We start from the raw sequence: 19684 nt of genomic DNA on the forward strand, positions 1-19684 counted from the left end.
TTTTTCCTTTTCTCAGGTTTCAGTGGTAGGGCCCTGGATCTTTACAAAGGCATCTGTGTCAACAGTCCTAAAAGGGGTGTTAGTGGAGCGGGCAGGGACATGACAGCCACCTGTTAGTACTAACAGGTATCCCAGGTGCTTTTTCATAATCTGAGGGTGATTTACAACAGTCCATCAATTCTGTCTTGCTTTTAGTATTTGCAATCCACCCCCAGATAGGGATGGCAGTCTTTAGAGTGACAAGACCCTATTAGTTTAAATCTTTCACTTTTAGCAGGACCTCCCATGCTGCACACAATTGCTTTTTTATATTGCACTTTTGGCCTCTTTCCAGAATTATGATTAAAATCCAAGGGATACTTGTTTAGAATTTTGCTTTTGCCACAAACTCCACCAAAGCCAATATTGGTGCTTGCCACATCCAATTCATAGGCTAAGTTAATGTCCACAGTTTACTTTCCTTTTATTATTATTTAAAGCAGCTTGCTGGAGGTTTTCCTACTTCCATGAAGGGCTTTTCTCTATTAATACATACAATGGTTTTAATATTTGAGCTAAGTGAGGGATGAACGATTTTCAGTATTCCAACCATATTACAAACTACATTAACATGAGAAAACATTGTACTTTATCAATTACAGCAGAGGTTATAGTTTTGTTTTACCCAACTAAACAACATTGAAGAATTTATTAGAGCAGCAGGGACCTCACAGTCCACCCCAACTGTCTGTCCACCCCAGGCTCTCAAGATAAGATACCATTGTTTCTGCTGTTTCTTTAATTTTGAAAAAAGGATTACTTATTAACATAATGTCATCAGTAGCATTTTTTTTAGCCACAGATTTCTTCTGCACAGCCAGATTCTTTGCCACAAGGCCAGGGCAGATGGTTGGGCTATATACACAGCCTTGGGGAGGCACTGCAAAAGTCTATTGTTGACTTTTCTACAGGTAGGAGAATGCAGGCTGGCTTGACTTGCCTAAGGAAATACTAAAGAAAGTCTTAGCACATTTTAAAACAAAGTGATAGTGACATAGTTGGATATTAATTTTTTGCAACAAACTAGCAATATTTGGTACTGCTCCATACTACAATGAATGGTATTACTGCAATTTATGATAAGAAGTTGTTTCTATGACACACACCTTTTTATATTAATTAAAGCCATAATTAATCATATTGTACTTTTGTTTAGTATTATGTTGAAATATTGGTAAATTTATACACTCTTAAGCATTCATATGAACCTTTTACTCATACAAATTTAGTTAACAGGGTTTAAAAATCTCGTTAATTTTATAACATTTTTAAACACCTTCCATTCAATTTATAACATATTAAATGAACCCAACTATTTAATTTTTCTTTCAAGGTAAAAAAACAAATCTCTTGTAATTAGTTTGGAATAAAAAGCTACTTTTCAGGATTTGATTTTGAGAAAGCAGGTTTGAAAATTAATTTCCTTTAAAAGAGATGAGACCTTTTTTTCTTTGAACACTGTGGAAATGATGAGGTTAAAGCACAAGAAGCTATTTTGATAAAACAGACTTTCTTTGTATACTGATTATTCAAGATGAAAACTTTTTATAAACTTTTACCAAAACAGGCTAATGACTTGAGAGACTTTGAGAAAGAAGAAAATTTTAACTTTGCATTAGTATACTACTTGGTACTAAACTTTTTATAACTTCGTAGACAGACGCATCAAATCTTGCTTAACTTTAACCATAAAAATTTATTTTCCATTAACCTTCTACACTTTCAGTATTCATTCAGGTTTTGTCACACATTTTATTCTTTCTTAATAATCATTTTTCTTAGGACAAAATCATCTCCTGTTTCATTAACAATAAAAAAACACATTCCGTATATCCCACATACATAAGTTACCAAAACAATTTTGGAAACTTTTCAGGCAACCTTTTTCCAAAATACAATTACTATCAACACTAAACAAACTTGTTAAAATAATGATCTTTTCTTCATTTTAAATACTTAGTAGCATGTAATACCAGAAATAGTCTTTTAGAAGCAGGTTGGAAGGGGAGGCTGGCTGCCAACAAGTTTTCTTGTTATAAAATTACCTTTTATTATTATTATTATCAATTCAGGTTTTGTTTAATAATGACTTTTTGCAATTATCCATTTAAGTACCTTAATTAAAACAATGCTTTGTTAAACTTCTTATAATTATTTGTAACCATATAGACTATAATTATATTATTTTAAGACAAATTTTACCTTCACAGGACACATTCCCTTACCCAAAGTTACTACAATACCCTTTATAACTTACCACATGCATTCAAGTTCTGTTCTGCATATGTTCTTTCTGATTTTATGAAGACCAGCTGTCTTATTTTAGGACAAAATACACTTTTTTGAACAAATGTATCAACTTTTAGTTAGCACTTCTACAAAATTTTACTTTTCAAAATATTTATTCAAGTTTTACATTCTTTATTTTGTGAATAAAAATAAACTATTCATTTCAACTTAGGCAAGAACCATTTTTTTATGAAGAGACATAGTAATTTCATTAATTAAGACTTACTTTTTTTATCATTGTAGAGATCCCATTAACATTTATTTATTTTTTAATTATTTATTTATTTTTTAAAATTACATTAAAAAAATATGAGGTCCCATTCAACCCCACCCCCCCCACCCCCCACTCCCCCCACAGCAACACTCTCTCCCATCATCGTGACACATCCATTGCACCTGGTAAGTATATCTCTGAGCATCACTGCACCCCTAGTCAATGGTCCACATCATAGCCCACATTCTCCCACGTTCCATCCAGTGGGCCCTGGGGGGATCTACAATGTCCCGTAATTGTCCGTGAAGCACCACCCAGGACATCTCCTCATCCCGAAAATGCCTCCACATCTCATCTCTTCCTCCCCTTCCCCAAACCCAGCAGCCACCATGGCTACCCTTCCCACACCCATTCCACATTTTCTCTGTGGACATTGGATTGGTTGTGTCCATTGCACATCTATGTCAAGTGGGGCCTTAGATTCCACATGGATACTGGATGCACTCCTCCTGCTTTCAGTTGTAGACACTCTAAGCTCCATGGTGTGGTGGTTGACGTTCTTCAACTCCATGTTAGCTGAGTGGGGTAAGTCCAATAAATCAAAGTGTAGGAGCTGAAGTCTGTTGAGGCTCTGGGCCTGGGTGTCATATTATCAGTCCAGAGATTCAAATCCCCTAAATATATCTAAAACCCCAGCACCAACTACAATTCCATTAAAGTAGCATGCAAGTCTTCTGAAAAGAGATCCCCTCTGAGTCCAATTCCATCACGCAGAAACACCAGCTCCAAAGAAGGGCCATCTGCCATGGCAGTGAACCCCATCTGCCATGACCATAGAACCCGTGGGTCTCTTTATTCCTCAAAAGAGCCAATACCTGGGGTTGTAGCTACTTTATCTGTCTCTCAGACTCTGCTCAGTTGTGCATAAGGGCATTCCTTCTGACAACCTCCAGACTCTTTTTTAAAGACTCATAGCCTTATATTCTCATTTCTCCTTTCCATTTCCCCCTTACATTAGGTCAAACAGCATTTTGAAGTCATGTTATTATATGTAGACAGGGATATTCTGCTGATCCGTGTTGAACCTTTAATTCAAGGTCCTTTTCTAGTTGCATCTTGAGCTGATATGTTGTAGTGATCCCTCAGTGCCAGGGAGGCTCATCCCTGGGTGTCATGTCCCACGCTGGGGGGAATGCGCTGCATCTACATGCTGAGTTTGGCTGTGAGAGTGGCCACATTTGAGTAACATGAAGGCTGTCAGGAGGAAACTCCCAGGCACAGTGCTACTCTAGGCCTTATTCTTATTGCAGGATAATAGGCTCAAAAGCATAGCCATAAGTATCAGGAGCCCACTGTTGGGCCCTCCTTCCTTCCTGGTTCTTGCCGTTGCACCTGGGGGACTGCCGCTGCTTCCCCAGGGTCCACGGCAGTGACCCCCCAGCCAGGGGCCCAGTACCCCCCCAGCTATTGTTTTTAATTGTTTCCACTATGAGTATATCTAGACATTACTATATACCCTGGGCATATGCCCTGTATAACTCCCTGTAAACCATATATATCCTGTCAATAACATCCTATATCAGTATTCCTCCACTGCTATTGTTGAACCACTCTGTGATCCAAAACTTCCGGTAAGTCAATCCCAACATAATGTCAGCTTCACAAGAGTCTTAGATCACCGAAATTCATATATACAATATACAGTACTTCCCCAGATTCACCATAAAACCTTTTCCCTTCCACAGCGATAATCTCTTAACTTGTTCATATCATATTTCCTGAAACTGATGTACAGATTCTGAGACAATAGCTTTCAAACAAGATGAAATCTGTGCTTACTATGTGGTCCATACTTTAGGTTGTACAGTTTTCTAAATTTTTTAGTTATCCTATGTTTTGCCTTATGGTTTACATTATTAGTCTGTCGTCCCCTATATGTTTTTGGAGTAATATTACATATTTTATATCCATCTTCGTGTACTCTCACAAAACTCCTCTCTTGCCCCCATATTTACCTTGGTTCCATCTATTCCACATCCATTTTCCCCTCCCCTTGGGGCCCACAACGCCAGCCAATCTCCCTTTCCTGAGACGCTATGTCCAGAGATACTTGCAGCAATATTCAGGGCCTGACTTTCTCAACTGCCCTAATGCCCTGGGAGCCATCCTTTCTCACTAGAGATACAGTTCTCTCTATTTGACGGCATTAGTCCTCCCCAGGATGTGGGTCCACCCCAACTCTCACTTCTTGGGTCTCTTCCCAATGGTACAGCCCACCCTGGCAAAATGAGCCTTCAGCTATTCCCCCAGAGTCCGTCCCACATCAGACCATACCCCCTGAGCATCCTAAACAGGTAACCCTCCTACTTATACTTTGATACGATTTTCTCAACATTTTGTTCTCAACGAACACCTGACACTCTCCTATGTTCATATGTTGCCCCTCCCTCCCCCCAATTTTTGGACAATATTACCCCTCTGCCCTTCCCCAGCCCCCCTCAAACCCACAAAGCCCCACCCGAAGGTAAATCCTTGCCCCCATTTTGTGCCTTCTTTGTGCTCATACTTACCGCCAGCTCATCACAGATTCCACCCCTAGAGACTTTAACTCACATCCTTCCTCCACCCCCCGATTTCCTGTAAGCCTCTTTTCTGGTGTCTAGCTGTCTGAGGCAGTTTGCTTATTTCATATCATTGAGGTCATGTAGTATTTGTCCTTCAATGCCTGGGTTGCTTCACTCAACATAAGATTCTCAAGGTTCATCCATGTTATCACGTGTGATTGTAGTGTATTTGTTCTTACTGCCGAGTAGTGTTCCATTGTGTGTATATACCACATTTTATTGATCCACTCGTCTGTTGATGGACATTTGGATTGATTCCAACTTTTCGCAATAGTAAACAATGCTGCTATGAACATCGGTGTACATATATCTGTTTGTGTCCTTGTTTTCAGTTCTGATGGGTATATACCCTGCAGTGGTATTGCTGGGTCAGATGGCAAATCTATGGTTAGTTTTTTGAGAAACAGCCAAACTGTCCTCCAGAATGGTTGGATCCTTTTGCATTCCCACCAGCAGTGGATGAGTGTTCCTCTTTCTTCACATCCTCTCCAGCATTTGTATTCTTCTGTTTTTTTCATAGCTGCTAATCTTATGGGAGCAAGATGGTATCTCATTGTAGTTTTGATTTGCATTTCCCTGATAGCTAGAGATTTGGAGCATTTTTTCATGTGCTTTTTAGCCATTTGTATTTCTTCTTTGGAGAATTGTCTGTTTAAGTCTTTTTCCCATTTTTTAAATGGGTTGTTTATCTTTTTGTTTTCAAGATTTATGAGTTCTTTATATATGCAAGTTATAAGCCTCTTATCAGATATATGGTTGCCAAATATTTTCTCCCATTGTGTGGGTTCCATTTTTACTTTCTTGACAAACTCTGTTGAGGTGCAGAAGGCTTTAATTTTGAGGAAGTCCCATTTATCTATTTGTTCCTTTGCTGCTCATGCTTTTGGTGTGATATTCATGAAGCCATTTCCTATTACAAGGTCCTGTAGATGTTTCCCTACACTGCTTTCCAAGATCTTTATGGTCTTGGCTCTTATATTTAGGTCTTTGATCCATCTTGAGTTGATCTTTGTATAAGGTGTGAGATGGTAATCCTCTTTCATTCTTCTAATATGGCTATCCAGTTCTCCAGGCACCATTTGTTGAATAGGCCATTCTCTCCCAGTTGAGAGGGTTTGGTGGCTTTATTGAATATTATATGGCTATATACATGAGGTTCTACATCTGAACTTTCAATTCGATTCCATTGGTCTGTGTGTCTCTCCTTATGCCAATACCATGCTGTTTTCACTACTGTAGCTTTGTAGTATGTTTTGAAGTCAGGAAGTGTGATTCCTCCTATTTCATTTTTCTTTTTCAATATGTCTTTGGCTATTCGGGGCCTCTTTCCTTTCCAAATAAATTTCATAGTTAGTTTTTCTAGTTCCTTAAAGAAGGCTGTGTTGATTTTTATTGGGATTGCATTGAATGTGTAGATCAGTTTTGGTAGGATAGACATCTTAATAATATTCAGTCTTCCTATCCATGAACAAGGAATATTCTTCCATTTATTTAGGTCTTCTTTGATTTCCTTGAACAGTCTTGTATAGTTCTCAGTGTATAAGTTTTTTACCTCTTTAGTTAAATTTATTTCTAAGTATTTGATTTTTTTATTTACTATTGTGAATGGTATTTGTTTCTTGATTTCCTCCTGATCTTTCTCATTATTGGTGTACAAAAATGCTACTGATTTTTTCGTATTGATCTTATAACCTGCGACTTTGCTGAACTCATTTATGAGTTCTAGAAGCTTTGTTGTAGATCTCTCAGGGTTTTCTGCAAATAATGAAATTTTGACTTCTTTCCTTCCAATTTGAATGCCTTTTATATGTGGTTCTTGCCTCAATGCTCGGGCAAGTACTTCCAAGACAATGTTAAATAGGAGTGGAGACAATGGGCATCCTTGTCTTGTTCCTGAGTTTATAGGGAAGGATTTCAGGATTTTGCCATTGTAAACAATGTTGGCTGTAGGTTTTTCATATATACTCTTTATCATGTTCAAAAAGTTTCCTTGTATTCCGATCTTTCGGAGTGTTTTTATCAAGAAGGGGTGCTGTATTTTGTCAAATGCCTTTTCTGCATCTATAGATATAATCATGTGATTTTTTTCCTTCAATCTGTTTATATGGTGTATCACATTGATTGATTTTCTTATGTTGAACCATCCTTGCATACCTGGAATAAATCCCACTTGGTCATGGTGTATAATTCATTTAATGTGTTGTTGAATATGATTAGCAAGTACTTTGTTAATTATTTTTGCGTCTAGGTTCATTAGAGAAATTGGTCTGTAATTTTCCTTTCTTGTGGTGTCTTTGTTTGGCTTTGGTACTAGGATAATGTTGGCCTCATAGAAGGTGGCAATGTTCCTTCTGTTTCAATTTTTTGGAATAGTTTCAACAGGATTGTTGTTAGTTCTTTCCAGAATGTTTTGTAGAATTCACCTGTGAAGCCATCTGGCCCTGGGCTCTTCTTAGTTGGGAGATTTTTAATAACTGATTCTATCTCTTTGCTTATGATTGGTTTGTTAAGATCATCAATTTCTTCTTTCGTCAATGTGGGCTGCTTATGTGTTTCTAGGAATTTGTCCATTTCCTCTAAATTGTCATTTTTGTTGGAATATAGTTTTTCAAAGTACCCTCTTATGATAGTCTTTATTTCTGTGGGATCAGTGGTGATATCACCTTTCTCATTTCTTATTTTGTGTATTTGCATCTTTTCTCTTTTTTTCTTTGTTAGTCTCGCTAAATGTTTGTCAATTTTGTTGATCTTCTCAAAAAATCAGCTCTTGGTCTTGTTTATCTTTTCAAGTGCTTTCTTATTTTCTATTTCATTTAGTTCTGCTCTTATCTTTGTTATGTCCTTCCTTCTGCTTCCTGTTGGGTTACTTTGTTGTTGTTTTTCTAATTCTGTCAAAAGTGCAGTTAGTTCTTCAATTTTTGCTCTTTATTCTTTTTTGATATGTGAATTTATGGCTATAAATTTCCCTCTCAGTACTGCTTTTGCTGCATCCCATAAATTTTGGTATGTTGTGTTATCATTATCATTTGTTTCAAGGTAGTTATTGATTTCTTTTGAGATTTCCTCTTTGACCCACTGTTTTTCTAAGATTGTGCTGTTTAATTTCCAAATTGTGGTGTGAAACCTGGGCCTCTGTCCCTTGCAAATTTCCAGCTTCACTCCACTGTGATCAGAGATATTGTTTTGTATGATTTCGATCTTTCTGAATTCATTAAGCCTTTCTTTGTGGCCTAGCATATGATGTATCTTGGAGAATGTTCCATGTGCACTTGAGAAAAATGTATATCCTGCTGTGTTTGGGTGTAATGATCTATATATGTCTATTAGATCCAGCTTTTCTAGTATACTGTTCAAATGTTTTGTTTCTTTAGTGATTCTGTTTTGAGATGTTCTCTCCAGATTTGATAGTGGTGTATTAAAATCCCCCGCTATAATTGTAGATGCATCTATTTTTTCACTTAGTTTTCCAGCATTTTTCTCACGTATTTAGAGGCACCCTTGTTAGGAGCATAAATAATTATGATCCTTCGATCTTCTTGACAGATTGTCCCTTTCACTAAAATGTAGTATCCTTCTTTGTCTCTCACAATTGTTTCGCATTTAAAGTCTATTTTGTCTGATATTAATATAGCTATTCCTGCCCTTTTTTGGTTGTTGTTTGCTTGTATAATGGTTTTCCAGCCATTCACTTTCAACCTCCATGAGTCTCTGGGTCTAAGATGTGTCTCTTGTAGACAGCATATAGATGGGTCATATTTCCTTATCCAGTGTCCCAGTCTGAATCTTTTGATAGGTGAGTTTAGTCCGTTGACATTCAGTGTTATTACGTTCAGAGAATTATTTGTGGTAGCCATATTTTGGTTGGATTTGTGTTTGTTATATTTTGTTTGTAGTATTTTATTTTCCCCTTCTATTTTTGTCTTTTTTGTTGCTCTTACACTCTCCTCCATCTCTGACTGTCCTGTTTTTTCCTTTCTTCCTGCAGAACTCCCTTTAGAATTTCTTGAAGGGGAGGTTTCTTGTTGATATACTCTTTCAGTTTCTGTTTATCTGTGAATATTTTGAACTCTCCATCATTTTTGAATGCTAGTTTAGCTGGATAGAGTATTCTTGGTTGGAAAGTTTTTTCCTTTAGTACCTTGACTATATCATACCACTGCCTTCTTGGTTTCAGATGAGAAATCAGCACTTAATCTTATGGAGCTTCCCTTGTATGTGATGGTTTTCTTTTCGCTTGCTGCTTTTAGAATTTTCTCTTTGTCTTGAGCATTGGATAATTTGACAAGTATATGTCTTGGGGTGGGCCTGTTGGGGTTTATGACCAGTGGAGTGCGCTGTGCTTCTTGGATATGTACATCTGTCTCTTTCAGTAGATTTGGGAAGTTTTCAATCATTATTTCCTGCAACACTCCTTCTGACCCCTTTCCCTTCTCTTCTCCTTCTGGAATGCCTATAATACGTATGTTTGAGCATTTTGCATTATCATTCAGGTCCCTAAGTCCTATCTGGATTTTTTCTACCTTTTTATTGACCACTTCTACTATGTTTGATTTCCAATGCACTCTCTTCCACATCACTAATTCTCTGCTCTGCCTCTTCTAGTCTGCTGATATTTGCTGCAAGTGTATTTTTGATTTCTTGAATTGTGGTGTTCATTTCCATCATATCTGTTATTTTTTTGCTCATGTCTGCAATTTCCCCTCCAAGTGTTGTCTTCATGTTGTTAACCTCTTTCATTACTTCATCAAATTTGTCAGTGATAAATGTTCTGAGATCTTTCATTGCTTGTGCGAAGATCTGCTCCCCTTCCTGATTTTTAGTTTGTTGATTGGATTCAGCCATGTCTTTCTGATTACTGGTTTGGTTTGTAGATTTTTGCTGCTGTCTTGTCATCATTTCTTCTTGATGGGTTTAATCAGTTCCTTAGCTTCTTTGTCTAGTCTTGGAGATTAATTAGCTGTTGTTTTTGCGTAAGTGTTATATCTTCTCTTTGTCCCTTTGTTTTTCTTATTCTGATTTCTTATTGCTGGTTAAGTTCACTTTAAAGGAAAGTATTAGTGCTGGGGAAAGGCAATTGTGTAAGGAAGGAAAAAGTGTAAAGTAGTATTGGTGATATAAGTTAACAAAGCAACAATATGAGTTCTGGGAGGATGGAGGTTAGATCGTGTAAATTGTGTAGAGTTATAGTAGTAGGAAAGTACCTATAATGAGTTAGACGACTGAATATGGGAGGAATGTGGTATGTACTAAGAAGCTATTTTTTTGTAAGAGAGGGAAAGAGAAAAGAGAGGTAATAGTTTCAAGGGTGGATACCAAATGGAAAAGTAAACAAAGGTATTAGAAATTAAGAGTTAGACACTTTGTGGGTCAAAGAAAGGGAGGTGGAATATATGAGAGATAGCCGATGGTGAAGGATATCAAGTTGTAGGGGAAAGGGGATAGTGCAGATAGCCTAAATCTATTCACAGAGAAATGAGGCAGTGGAGGATGAGGAAACCCATCAAATGTGAGGTGTTTCCTGCAGGACCTATTGTATTGTTAAGATATAATAGAATAAGAAGAAGATCAGGGACAAGAAAGAGAGGAATAAAACACACACAGACACACACACAAAGAACAGAAACCCCACCGCTGGACTCGGCCCGGCTCGGCCCCGCCACCCCAGCGCCACTGCTTGGCACTTGGGCCAGCTCGGCCCCACCCCCCTGGCTGCTGCCGCTCGCCACTCAGCCCAGCTCAGCCCCCCGCCCCGGCCGCTGCCGCTCGGCGCTCGGCCCGGCTCCCCCTGCCGCCGCGGCGCCAGATGCCTTGGCTCCGCCTACCCAAGGAGGGAGTCCTCCACACGTAGCTGGAATGTCCATATATATTTCAGACAGATCCTCTCTGTTACCTTCCCTCCAAATTGATGTCCAGACACCTCCGGACCAGCAAAAATCCCGAAACAGTCCGGTCCCAAAGAGTCTCCAACGCTGCCCAGCTGATTCCTGGCAGGAGCTAGTAACTGGGAAGTTCACTCAGCCGCCATCTTGCTCTCTCCTCCACTCCCCATTAACATTTAAACTTAAGTATTAATATAAGCACTTATTTAATATTTGGCCATTTGATAGAACTCTTAGAAATTTTTATTTATTAATTTATATCACCATCCAGAGGTATCAAAATATAAACTGACATTGAACAAACACAAAACAATTACAACACATTAATAGGAACGTACAGTTTACAATTGACTCATAATTCTTACTTTCTTACTTTTTTGATATAGCTGTTTTTAAGTTCTCCATCATAGCACATCTTAGATTTTACTGTTTTTAAGATTTTTTCTGGAATCCATGTTCCCTGTAACATGCAAGCTTGTGCTTGGAAACATTTTTATTAGTTATCAGCAATCAGTTAAGATTACTTGAGTGGAAAATGGACTTTGGCCCAGTGGTTAGTGCATCCGTATACCACATGGGAGGTCCACGGTTCAAGCCCCAGACCTCCTTGACCCGTGTGGAGCTGGCCCATGTGCAGTGTGATGCACGCAAGGAGTGCGGTGCCACACAGGGGTGTCCCCTGCATAGGGGGGCCCACACGCAAGGAGTGCGCCCCGTAAGGAGAGCCACCCAGCGCGAAGGAGCATCCTGCCAAAGAATGGCACCACCCACACTTCCTGTGCTGCTGACGACAACAGAAGCAGACAAAGAAACAAGACACAGCAAAAAGACACAGAAAACAGACAACCAGGGGAGGGGAATTAAATAAATAAAAAAATAAATAAATCTTTAAAAAAAAAGATAACTTGAGCGGTATAAATGTAGTTAAGCATGGGAAACGGACTTTGGCCCAGTGGTTAGGGCGTCCGTCTACCACATGGGAGGTCCGCGGTTCAAGCCCCGGGCCTCCTTGACCCGTGTGGAGCTGGCCCAAGCGCAGTGCTGATGCGCGCAAGGAGTGCCGTGCTACACGGGGTGTCCCCCGTGTAGGGGAGCCCCACGCGCAAGGAGTGCACCCATAAGGAGAGCCGCCCAGCGCGAAGGAGGGAGCAGCCTGCCCAGGAATGGCACCGCCCACACTTCCCGTGCCGCTAACGACAACAGAAGCGGACAAAGAAACAAGACGCAGCAAAAAGACACAGAAAACAGACAACCAGGGGAGGGGAGGGGAATTAAATAAAAATAAATCTTAAAAAAAAAAGGGGGGTTAAAAAAATGTAGTTAAGCTCTTATTTAGCAGTTTAGAACACACATTTCTTGGATTACTACTCTGTAAGACTATACTGAGACTTGAAGTTCAGGAGTAAACTATTGATTTAAAACCAAAAATTCCTTTTAACACCTTGATAAAAATTTTGTACTAGTTTTATTATTTTGGTTAAATAGGCCCAATCAGAATTAGCATGGAAATAAAACAGAACACTAATGTTGCTATGTTTATCTCCTTTTCCAAGAGTTTAATTTTATTAACACCCACTATCCCACAACTACATTATTATGTAGACAGCAGGGGTTTACAGAGTTGCTGCCAGAATAATTTCCTTATTAACACTTTAACAGAGAGTTTTCTTACAAGCCTGATTTCACTAATAAGGACTTTATTTAGTATTTTTACTTGTTTTAAAATTTCCCATAGTTTAAAAGATATTGGTTCATGATGGAACTCAGCACCTCCTTGAGGATTATTAGCATCTGATGGAGTTGGTCATGATATAACCAGAAAACCTGATAAGAATTGCATGGCCTCCGGATCCCCTTCTCAAGATCGTTGCAATAAACAGCATATGAAGGTTGTTTGAGGAGTGAGGTTGGAAACAACTATCTTTTTTTTTTATCATACAGCAATGGTTTATTTTTTTGTCTTTATTTTTTTAAATATTACATTAAAAAAATATGAGGTCCCCATATACCCCCCACCCCCTCAGCACACTCCATCCCCCCATAGCAACAATCTGCAGCAGTGCTCAGAGATGTATTCACCAAATGCAATGAATGTTTCATGATGATGGAGGCATCATCATGAAACATTCATTGCATTTGGTGAATACATCTCTGAGCACTGCTGCACCTCACGGTCAAAGGTCCCCATCATAGCCCACACTCAACCACTTCCCATTCAGTAGGCCATGGGAGGACATACAATGTCTGGTAACTGTCCCTACAGCATCACCCAGGACAACTCCAAGTCCTGAAAATGCCTACACATCTCATCTCTTCCTCCCATTCCCCACACCCAGGAGCCACCATGGCCACTTTCTCCACACCAATGCCACATTTTCTTAGGTTACTAATCACAATAGTTCATGAATAGAATATCAGTAAGTCCACTCTAATCCATATTCTATTCCTGCATCCTGTAGACCTTGGAATGGTTGTGCCCACTCCACATCTGTATCCAGAGGGGGCTTAGATTCCACATGGATGCTGGATGCAATTCTCCTGCTTTCAGATGTAGGCACTCTTGGCTCCATGGTGTGGTGGTTGACCTTCTTCAACTCCATGTTAGCTGAGTGGGGTAAGTCCAATAAACCAGAGTGTAGGAGTTGAAGTCTGTTGAGGCTCAGGGCCTGGCTATCATACAGTCAGTCCAGAGATTCAGATCCCCTTGGTATATATTAAACCCCAGCATCAACTACAGTTCTGGTAAAAGTAACAGGAGAGGCTTGTGAAAAAAGATCGCATCTGAGTCCAGCTCCATCACACAGAAACACAAACTCCAAAGAAGGGCCAACTGACATGGCACTGAACTCCATCTGCCATGACCATAGAACCTGTGGGTCTGTGTAGCCCTCAGAAGAACCAATACCCGGTGTTGTATCTACTTTGTCTCTGGGATACTTTGTCTCTCGGACTCTGCTGAGGTGTGCATAAAGGCAAACCCTCTGATAACCTCCCAGCTCTTTTTTGGAGACTCATAGCCATATAAACTCATTTGTCCTTTCCATTTCCCCCTTGATTCAGGTCAAAAAGCATTTTTAACTCCTGGTATTATATGTAGACTGAGATATTCTGCTGGTCCGAGTTGATCCTTTTATTCAAGGTGATTTTCTAGTTATATCATCAGCTGGTACTTGGTAGTAATCCCTTGGCACCAGGGAGGCTCATCCCCGGGAGTCATGTCCCATGCTGGGGGTAAGGCAACGCATTTACATGCTGATTTTGGCTTCAAGACTGACCACATTTGAGCAACACGGAGGCTCTCAGGAGATAACTCTTAGGCACCCTGCAGCTCTAGGCCTTGTTCTTATTTCAGGTGCACAGGCTCACAAGCATAGTCATTAGTATCAAGGGCTCATTGTTGGAGCTCCATTCTTTTTTGTTTTTTGCCGTTGCACTTGGGGGATTGTTGCTGTTCCTTTAGGGATTGTGATAGAGCTCCCCTGGCTAGGAACTCAGCACTCCCTCAGTTGTTCTTTTTAATCATATCCACTATGAAAATATCCAAACATATTTCTGTACCCTGGATATATGCCCTGTAGAACTCCCTGCCAACCATGTTCCCCTGTCAATAACGTCCCACACCAGTATTTCTCTGCTGCCATTGTTGAACTTCTCTGTGCTCCAAAACTTCCTGAAAAGTGAAGCCCAATATATTGCCAGGTTGCCTTAATAGTAAAATGGAATATAGCAATGAGTTTAAAGGATATAGAATACATATTAATTTGGAAAAATTAAGGTAAAAATAAATTGGGGTATGAAAAAATTTAAAAATGTAAAAGCTTTGTTTTTGATGTTTTGCCTTCCATCCCTGCAATAAGTGTTGCCCTGTATGCAAATTGTCAAGGCAACTACTTCCATCATTTCCTCAGTGTCTACGTCCTATCTTTTTCTTTTCTTTTTTTCTAATTATTAAGCTTATCTTCACAAGAGTTTTAGATCACAGTAATTCATATATACAATATACAGTACTCTCACATAGCCAACATAAAACCTTTTCCCTTCCACAGCAATAATCTTTTTACATATTCATACTATATTTACTGAAACTGATGTACAGATATTGAGACAATAGCTTTCAAACAAGGTAACATCTGTGTTTTCACAGTGGTTTATATTTTAGATGATTCAATTTTCTAAATTTTTAGTTATCTTATGTTTTACATTATGGTTTACATTTTAGCCTCTCAGCCCCTATATATTTTTGGTGTAATTTTACATGTCTTATATCCATCCTTGCATAATCTTGTGAAACAATTCTATTGCCCACACAGTTACATTGGTTCCATCTATTCAATATCTCTTCCTCCTCCGCTTAGGGCCCACACTGACAGTCAATCTTCATTGCTTGAAGGGCCACATTCAGAGATACTTGCAATAGTGTTGAGGGCTTGACATGCTAAACTGCCCTAATGCCCTGGGAACCACCATTTCTCTTGAGAGATACAGTTCCCTCTATTTGATGGCCTCAGTCCTCCCCAGGATGTGGTATACCTTCACTCTCATTATATGGGTCTCTAGCCAGTGATATAACCCACTATGGCAAAAATGAGCATTCACATATTCCCTAGGAGCCTGTCCTGCATCAGATTATCCCCTTTAAGCATCTTGAACAGGTAACTTTCCTTATTATATTTTTAAAAGGTTTTCTCAGCATTATACTCTCAACCAAATACCTGACAATCTCCTATGTTCGTATGTTTACCCACCCTCCCCCCAATTTCTTGGGCAATACTACCCATCCTCCTATCCCTAGCCCCCCACAAGACAACAAAGCCCCACCCAAAGGTAACCCTATGCCCCCATTTTATCCCTCCTTGTACAAATACTTACCTCATAGTTATCATAGATTTCACCCATGTAGGTGTCAGCTCGCAACCTTCCTCTACCCTCCAAATTCCTGTAAGCCTATCACCCAGGCTCTAGCTCTCTGAGGCAGCTTGGTTTACTTATTTCATAACATTGAGATCATGTAGTATTTGTCCTTCAATGCGTGGGCTGCTTCACTCAAAATAAGGTTCTCAAGATTCATCAATGTTATCACGTGTGTTTGCAGTGTATTTGTTTTTAAAGCCTAGTCGTATTCCATTGTATGTGTATGCCACATTTTATTTATCCATTCATCTGTTGATGGGCATTTGGGTTGATTCCAACTTTTGGCAATAGTGAAGAATGCTGCTATGAAAATTGGTGTGCATATATCAGTTTGTGTCCTTGTTTTCAATTCTATTGGGTATATCCCCAGCAGTGGAATTGCTAGGTCATATGGCAAATCTATGGCTAGTTTTTTAAGAAACTGCCAAACTGTCCTCCAGAATGGTTGGATCCTTCTGCATTCCCACCAACAGTGGATGAGTGTTCCCATTCCTCCACATCCTCTCCGGCATTTGTAGTCTTTTGTTTTTTTCATAGCTGCCAATCTTATGGGTGTAAGATGGTATCTCATTGTAGTTTTGATTTGCATTTCCCTGATAGCTAGAGATTTGGAGCATTTTTTTCATGTGCTTTCTAGCCATTTGTATTTCTTCTTTGGAGAAGTGTCTGTTTAAATCTTTTCCCCATTTTTTAAATGGGTTGTTTATCTTTTTATTTTCAAGATATAGGAGTTCTTTATATATGCAGGTTATAAGTCTCCTATCAGATATATGGTTACCAAATATTTTCTCCTATTGTGTAGGCTCTCTTTTCACTTTCTTGACAAACTCCTTTGAGGTGCAGAAGGCTTTAATTTTGAGGAGGTCCCATTTATCTACTTGTTCTTTTTTTCCTCATGCTTTTGGTGTGAAGTTCATGAAGCCATTTCCTATTACAACATCTTGTATATGCTTCCCTACACTGCTTTCCAAAGTCTTTATGGTCTTGGTTCTTATATTTAGGTCTTTGATCCATCTTGAGTTGATGTTTGTATAAGGTGTGAGATGGTAATCTCTTTCATTCTTTTACATATGGATATCCAGTTCTCCAGGCACCATTTTTTGAATAGGCCATTATTTCCCAGTTGAGAGAGTTTGGTGGCTTTACTGAATATTATATGACTATATATATGAGGATCTCTATCAGCTCTCAATTCAGTTCCATTGGCCTGTGTGTCTCTCCTTGTGCCAATACCATGCTTTTTTCTCTACTGTAGCTTTGTAGTATGTTTTGAAGTCAGGTAGTGTGATTCCTCCAATTTCGTTTTTCTTTTTTTTTTATTTCAAGATACTTTTATTTTTAAATCAGGTCACAACATCAAGCTTTTGGCCCATTCTGATGTTATAAAAGCTACAAATGCTTGCTCAGCAGGTCAGAGGCATCCCTTAGAAGTAGGTTTGAAAGTGAATAAAAATCCATACAGGGAAACGGATTTGGCCTAGTGGTTAGGGCATCTGTCTATCACATGGGAGGTCTGCGGTTCAAACCCCGGGCCTCCTTGACCCATGTGGAGCTGGCTCATGTGCAGTGCTGATGCACGCAAGGAGTGCGGTGCCACACAGGGGTGTCCCCCGCATAGGGGAGCCCTATGCACAAGGCGTGCGCCCTATAAGGAGAGCTGCCCAGCCCAAAAGAAAGTGCAGCCTGACCAGGAATGGCGCCGCCCACACTTCTCGTGCTGCTGACAACAACAGAAGCGGACAAAGAAACAAGACGCAGCAAATAGACACAGAGAACAGACAACCGGGGGAGGGGGGATTAAATAAATAAATACATCTTTTAAAAAAATCCATATAAAACAAAATAATCAACTACTTTCCATAGGAACACAGATAAGTGTAACCCCATCTCCTAGTCTTCCTTATTGCTGTGTCTGTGCCAATCCTACTCTTAGAAGGACATTTCAAAACTAGCAGTAATTAAGTTAAATGATCCCCCATTCAAGCTAAACTCACAGTTAGCAGCTACAAAAATGGTATTTACACATTAATACTAGCTGGAGCACAAGTGGCCGGGTGGCGCTTCATCCCACTTTCCCAAGCACAGGAAAAAGACAGAGCACTGGCGTCTTGCTCCTCTACTTTGGGTGGAAACCCCCCGATCTCGATTTGTTGCATGACTTGCCATGCAGGCCCTGACATCACATAGTAGATGGTTGGCCTCTGGAACCCATTGAAAGTGGAAGCAGTAGCCACAGTGTAAGCCCCCATGTTCTCAAACAGCATCCAGTCACCCACGTGCATTTCCGGCAGGCCACAGCACTCAACGATCCGATCAAGGCCATCACACGTGGGTCCCCATATGCTAGATGAGTAATATTTCTCATCTGGTTTGCATCTCTTCTGCAGAAGAGGCTTTACATGCTCATGACCATAAAGGACACAATTAAATGATCCATATACTCTGTCATTCACATAATACATAAAGGTTTGTTCACTCGATTCATCTTCATCATCAGAGCCTGTGTTCCTTAAATACAATTTTTTTTGGCAATGATATTCACTGCAAGTGTGAAAGCTGAAGCAACATAATATCGGCCTGGTTCAGCTATGATTCTCACTCCAGAATCTAATGGGAAATACTTGTCTAATGCTGGATTAATGACACTGGTTATCTCTCCAAATGTAAGCTTCACATCATCAGTTCTGGGAAAGCCATCATCAATATCAAGCAGATACATGCTGAAACCAACCTCAGCTCCCGTGTCAAAGACACAGCGGGCATCAGAGATGGCCTGCACAAAAGTTTCAGGATCAGTTTAGCCACTTCCCACATGGAAGCTGACATCAATGACATCGATATCAAGCTCTTTAGCCCATTCCAAAAGAAGCCTGCTGATTTTGTGTGTGGCTCCAAATTTAACACTGAGTGGCAGACTGCTTTGGAGTCATTGGTGGCAATCCACAAAACCAACTTTTGCCTTTGGATGTGCCCTGGCCACTTTCATCAACTCAACCTCGCTGTCAAAAGTCATCATCTCAACTCCATTATTGGCGGCATACTTAATTTGAGACACTTGTTTACAAGGGTTTGCGTAGATTATCCTCTGTGGCGGCACCCCAAGACTCTGTACCAACTGGATTTCAGTCTTGCTAGCACAATCAAATCCTGTCCCTATGGAAGTCAGGGTCTTCACTGTGGCTTTATTGTCATTACATTTGACTGCAAAGAAGGGGGTGACACGAGGAAGAACTTTTAACCATCTCAGATGTTTCTTTAGAATGTCTCCAAGGTCCACAACATAGAAGGCATCTTTATCATCATCAGAAGAAACTTCATTAATTTTTTGGTCCAGAATGTCCTTGGCAGTAAAACCTTCATCAAGGAAATGGCAGTCAAACTCCTCATTACTGAAGTTGTTCATGGTTTCTTGATGTTCCACTGAAACACAACAAAATGGAAAACTAAGAAACAGAATTTAAAGAGATTTCTTTGAGCTTTTCAGGAAGGCAATTCTCCAGGAATTCCAAATCTTGCTGAATTATAAGACTTGTGGCCTTGATGCAGCAGCAGAAATGTTCTCCTAGCACTTGGGTGCCAGGGCCACCCCCCGAGGAGGTCCTGCAGCCCACAATGCTGCCACCACCGCTGCCCACCTCGCTCCCTCTGCCGGAGGACTGCTGGCCCAAGTAGGCGCCAGAGCTGCTGCCAGAGGGTGGTCGGTGGCAGGGCTGCAGGGACATGACTCA

At 40.0% G+C, this 19684-nt stretch overlaps 1 pseudogene; it reads right to left on the reverse strand.

Annotated features, from left to right (window-relative positions):
* Positions 1–17824: 17824 nt before the first annotated feature.
* Positions 17825–19399, reverse strand: LOC131275258 (ornithine decarboxylase pseudogene; annotated as a pseudogene).
* Positions 19400–19684: the final 285 nt, after the last annotated feature.

This window comes from Dasypus novemcinctus, chromosome 22 (genome assembly GCF_030445035.2).
Source record: "Dasypus novemcinctus isolate mDasNov1 chromosome 22, mDasNov1.1.hap2, whole genome shotgun sequence".
In the NCBI taxonomy this organism is placed as follows: domain Eukaryota; kingdom Metazoa; phylum Chordata; class Mammalia; order Cingulata; family Dasypodidae; genus Dasypus; species Dasypus novemcinctus.